Source organism: Octopus bimaculoides, chromosome 2, assembly GCF_001194135.2.
Source record: "Octopus bimaculoides isolate UCB-OBI-ISO-001 chromosome 2, ASM119413v2, whole genome shotgun sequence".
Lineage (NCBI taxonomy): Eukaryota > Metazoa > Mollusca > Cephalopoda > Octopoda > Octopodidae > Octopus > Octopus bimaculoides.
Window position 1 is genome coordinate 175,812,341 of NC_068982.1, and position 6,168 is coordinate 175,818,508.

The 6,168-nt window shown below is 36.7% G+C and overlaps 1 protein-coding gene across 11 annotated transcripts in view; it reads right to left on the reverse strand.

The window, feature by feature from the left end:
- Positions 1 to 6,168, reverse strand: part of LOC106882686 (vitamin D3 receptor) — a 761,413-nt gene that overhangs the window by 407,696 nt on the left and 347,549 nt on the right. For 2 of the 11 annotated variants that reach the window (XM_052965754.1, XM_052965749.1), the window contains exon 1: positions 3,290 to 3,481. The exons of 8 other annotated variants lie outside the window; for them this stretch is intronic. The gene's annotated coding sequence lies outside the window, so the exon portion shown is untranslated. Of the gene's footprint in view, positions 1 to 3,289; positions 3,482 to 3,863; positions 4,442 to 6,168 lie in introns of those variants that run through there. One more of the 11 variants, XM_052965748.1, reaches the window with a different exon arrangement.

Here is a 6,168-nt window from a genome sequence, read left to right on the forward strand (position 1 = left end):
ATATATATTGTTTGTTTTTATGTTCATGAATAACCCTTTCTACTATAGGTACAAGGTCTGAAATCTGTAGCAAGGGGCCAGTCGATTATATCGACCCCAATACACAACTGGTACTAATTTTATTGACCCCGAAAAGATAAAAGGCAAAATCGACCTCGGTGGAATTTGAACTCAGAACGTAAAAACGGACGAAATGCCGCTAAGCATTTTGCCCGGCGTGTTAACGATTCTGCCAGCTCGCTGCAATTTTATGTTCGGTTATAATAGTTTCAAATTTTGGCACAAGACTAGCAAATTTTGGGGAGGGACTGAGTCGATTTAATCGACCCGGGCGGCATTTGAACTCAGAACATAACGTTGGAAGAAATGATTCTGCCAGCTCGCCACCTTATGTTCAGTTATAATGAAAACAATTTTACATTAATCTGATGGGTTGCTCAATATTTTTATTCTCTACAGTACAAATTTATTATTTTTAAACAATAAACAGTCTGACGATGGCATAGATGGCCGAAACTTCGAAGTCACTGTCAACAATATTGTTTAAGAATAATACAGACAGATCGATCAGACTGACAAACATACGGTGGCGGAACTTGAGGCAATCCAGTACCACTACACAAAGAAAATTGAATCGGTGAAACAGATGAGCTATTAGGAGAGGCTAAAAGAATTGAAGCTCCATGTCCTAGAGAAAAGACGTGAAAAACATGCAGTGATATACATGAGAAGATCCTGGAAGGTTTTGCTCCCAACTTTGAAACTTTCAAGCTATCCCAACCACCGAACAGGACACTGTGTAGTACTAAAGATCCTGTCTTCATCTAGAATAAGGACTCAGTACTGTGATAGTTAAGGTTTCAAGGGTCCACAACTGTTCACAATTCTGTCAAACAACATCAGAGATTTGCGAGGTGTAGATGTGAAGGTTTTCAAAGAGCGTCTGGACAAATTTTAATCTGAGATATCAGATCAATTCGCATCGGGACAGGAGGCACAATCAAGAGCAGCTATGTCCAACTCGCTACCTCACCAGAAGCAATACAGAACAGAAACCCAATCACACTAAAAGGTGGTGCCCCAGCGTGGCCTCAGCCTCTGGCTGAAACCAGTAAAAGATACCATATATATATATATATATATATATATATATATATCCCTTTGTTTCTCCCTCTACCACTCTCTCTCTTCCCTTTACACCGGCATGGTCACATGCTTCCGGTCAATAATCCTTTCCTTCCTTGGCTATCGCCGAGCAAACGCACGAACAACTTCGTCCCTTTCAAGTTCGTGCTTCACAGCGTTCATACACACATAATTTTTCTCGTCTGGCCGTAAAGCCTTTTCTGTTTGGTTTCCTGTCTTGTTTTTTTGTCCGCCACTACATTCCTTTTAAGACTGACACATGTACGCTACTTTTACGAGTTGGTTTTAAAAATCAGATCCACCCTAATCTTATCCAAAAATGTTGATTGACTGATTTTATATTTTCAACTGTTTCTAGATTTTGTCTATTGGTGGATAATCTCATTTGTTCGAATTTCATGTGTGCGCGTGTGTATATGTTTATATACATATACAAACATTATATATATATATATATATATATATATATATGTATATATATATGTATATAAACATATACACACGCGCACACATGAAATTGGAACAAATGAGATTATCCACCAATAGACAAAATCTAGAAACAGTTGAAAATATAAAATTAGTCAATCAACATTTTTGGATAAGATTAGGGTGGATCTGATTTTTAAAACCAACTCGTAAAAGTAGCGTACATGTGTCAGTCTTATAAGACTGCCTCAGCGGAGCAAATCTACTCAGCAATTTATAGAGAAATAGAAAAGTGTGAAGCTGATTACGAGTATTAACAATATGGTTCCGATGAACTGAGATTATCCGAGCAATTTGAAAACAAAGTCTCGCTCAACCTTATTAAAATATAAAAAAGCAACAGCGATAATTTCAGTGATATTGGTTAATGGAAATGGGACCTTTAAAGGTCTGTAACGTTTATATTATAAATTTCTTCCCCACCCCAAATGGTCGTGATTTTGGTAATTAGCTTGGGAAACCACAACTGTATAAATTTTCAATAAAATCGAGGCAAAAGTATAAAGCCAAAAGATCCTCCAAAATGTTTGGGATAATATGGAAAATAAAGATTAAAGTGAATCCAATTTTTTAAAACTAACTACTGGGTAAAAGCAACGGACATCATAATGTTCTAGTTCGGAAAAGCAGGTGAAATAACCTCGTAATTTAAATTCATTCAATATAGAATGCAATGGACAGTATGCGTGATTTTTTGGCAAGGTAGTGATAACTCCGGACATGTTTTTATATTATTAGACTTCATCATCAAAGCATATTCTATTGTTGGTGCCAGATCTAAGAATAACTAGAGAAGATATAGGATCTTCGTCAATTAACACTGATAACTTAAAAGTATTTTTCTTTTGGGTAGTCACAAGTTTCAAAGAAAGGTAGAGGAATAAAAAAAAAAATGTAAAATGTGAGAACACGGGGACTCAAATTTTAAACTCCTCTCGTTACATATTCTATATATACTTTATGTATGGCACCGATGAGCAGAAATAGCTCATTTCGAGACGATCCAGCTAGTTGGGCTTTGAAGTATAGACTTTTTAAAAACTCTCTACGTCTTTGAAGGGATCTTTTTTGGATGAAATACGGTAGCCTAAAAGCGTTTAACAACATACATTAAGTATGTAACATTGATAATATATTTTCTATATTTAATCTTGACATTGTTTTAACATGTAAAGAAATAAAATAAGCTATTTAAAAAGAAAAATATACATGAAGAAGATATAAATCTTCGCAAGCTCTGATATATGTACCCAAGCATTCATGCATGTTGATAATGAACATCGAATTCTTTTCCCTCTTCTTTGAGCCTGTAAAGAAATTAAAGCTCATCTTTGCAGAAGATAATGTTGAAAACACAAGGGTAATTTCGTTTTAATTTTCCTTCCATTAATGTGTTTCAAATTTATTGACATTATATTTTGATGTATATATCAAAATCTGTACAATAAATAATTTTTTTCTGAAATGTCCACGTTTCGAGTTAATCCAAACGCAGATTTTTCAAGACTTAATTTAGATTTACTTGCTCGTCTTCGACTTTTTCTTTAATGTACACTGACTATCTGGCGCTAACATTGAATTCTGAAGGAGCAGCAGATGTTGTAAAGTCATGTAAGCCGTAAGTACCAGGCCACAAATGTTGCAGTTCGATAATTACCTGTCTACCGCGAGCAGCACTGCTTCTTTGTATCAAGACAACGTTCGCAATATTACGGTGTCTGTACGTCTATAACATAGACACACGGACGTCAACAAATAAATGCATGCATGCATACATACATACATACATACAGGCACTCCGTCGGTTACGACGGTGAGTTCCAGAGTTGATTCGATTAACGGAGCAGCCTGCTTGTGAAATTAACGTGCAAGTGACAGGAGCTCTCCACAGACACACCTACCCTTAATGTAGTTCTCAGGGAGATTCAGCGTGGTATATAGAATGTGACAAGACCGGCTCTTTTTTTAGCCAGCTGAGTGGAGTGGAGCAACGTGAAATAAGTGCCTTGCTCAAGTACACAACGCACTGCCAGGTATTGACATCACGACGATACGATCTTGAGCCGAATAACACACACACACACACACACACACATACATACATACATACATACATGCCAGAGTGTTGATGAATTGGCACAAAAAAAACTTTAAGAGTGCTCAAGACAAGTTTGTGGTTGATGTTCTCTAACAATATATTTTTATGAGTAAAACTTGAAATTAATTCATACCTAATATTCACACAGCTCGCCAGGTTTCCCACAATGTATCGAATAAAATAGAAATTGTAATAATGCAAGTTTTCAAGTAAAAATTTGCTTCTATTTTCAATCGTTATTCCTTTTAGTTTTGTTCAGCGCTCAGCGAAATTCCACGTCACGTGACTCAATCTTCTACTTTTCAAGGATTTCCTCCCATTCACACGCCACTATGACAATAACCGGCATATGCGCTGGTTAGGGGAGTGCCATTCAAAAATTCACGTTTTTAAACAATTTTATTACTAATTAGGGCGGTGAGCTGGCAAAAAAACGTTAGCACGCCGTCTGTCTTTACGCTCAGAGTTCAAATTCCGCTGAGGTCGACTTTTCCTTTCATTTTGGAGTCGATAAAATAAGTACCAGTTGAACATAGGGGGCCAATGTAATCGACTTACTCCTCATCTGAAATTGCTAGCCTTATGCCAAAATTTGAAACCATTAATATTATTATTATGTGGCGAGCTGACAGACTCGTTAGCACGCCTGGCCAAATGCTCAGCGGCATTTCATCCGTTTTTACGTTGAGTTCAAACTCTGCCGAGATTGAGTTGTCCTTTCGGGGTCGATAAAGTAAGTACCCGTTGACGTAATCGACTAGCCCTCTCACCCAAATTTGCAGGCCCTGTAGTAGAAAAGATTTTTCTTATTATTTATTTTTATTACATCGGCGAGCTAGCAGAATCGCTAGCACGCCGATCCGACTTCACATTTCATCCTGGCGTCAATGTAATCGATTGCCTAGAAATTTCAGTAGAGATTATAAATTATTATAATAAATAATCTTTATCAGATTTCAGCTGTGTAAATTTTGGTTCGCTTCGTATCATTACGAGGAGATAAATAGAGCACTGAGAAACATGCAGGAAGCGTGGAAAGAAGAAGAAGAAGAAGAAGAAGAATTAAAAAAAAAAAATAGAATTGCAAGGTAGGGAGAACTGAAAACGTAAAATCAAGGCAAGTTATCGTTTAGCCCCAAGCTAAGCCTGATCGAACCAGCCGTGACCATCAGCTTTTTTTGTAATATCTAAGACTGCATCAGTCAATGTGTCCCCTTTTATTAAACCGACAGGGAGATTTAACTGCAACATCTAGCAGGCAAGCGACCACGTAGTTGTTATAGTTGTTACCCTGGCTCGATGACGATTTGAAGAAAGATTTATTTATTCATGTATTTTTTTTATTTATTTATTTATTCTGGAGATAAGACATACCACTGACTAGACACAATAGCAGACGAACAAACAGAAAATATCGAGTTGAAGGAAGGGGGGCGATTGTTTTCACACACTTTCTTTGATAGGGAACAATAATGGTGATGGAGGTGACAGTGTATGAGCCGAAAGGAAGGAGACAGTCCTAATTTATTTATTTAACTGTTTGTTCGTCTACTTATATCATCATGTGTCTAGTCAGTTTGCCTTATCGCTATCTATATTTGTCGGTCTTTTATGTTAGATTCAATCATTATGCCAGGTCACTTAATAACGTGATGGCTACACGATCACGTTTTTACTCCAACATTCATTGATTAGCTAACAAACTGGTTGGTTGCTTTCGTAGACACATACCACCAATATGCGAACGGGGATGCTCGAACGGCTTGAAATAGCAACCAAATTTCCCTCAAATTAGACCCTACCTTTTTTCTTTTTTTTTTTATTAAGTGACCCGGCATAATGATTGAATCTAACATAAAAGACCGACAAATATAGATAGCGATAAGGCAAACTGACTAGACACATGATGATATAAGTAGACGAACAAACAGTTAAATAAATAAATTAGGACTGTCGCCTTCCTTTCGGCTCATACACTGTCACCTCCAAAAAGACTTTAAATAATATGATCCTAGATACATTGCATTTAAACAAAAAAATGGTTCGGTCACGGCTGGAATGCTTCATCTGATGGATCAGAGATGACAGGGTTGAATAAGGAACAGTGCAAGCAGGGATACGATCGATGTGCCTACCACCCTTCTGCACCCCGACCAATATTTTACATAAACGGAATAAATATTTGAGTTAACATTAAATCAAAACTATCGAATTGAAAAGAGAATATTCTCTTGACCCTGTATTTGAACGAAATTTTTCACTATTATTTATAGCCACCAAATATGAAAGAGAATTTTGTTGCTATGAGATATAATCAACGTATTTCTATTGGATTTGGATTTTCGTATAAACAGCACTTTATCTAGCATATGACATGCTGAACAAAGCAGAGCAACGGATTCAGTATGGAAATAACTTCGTTATAAAAGCATAATTTG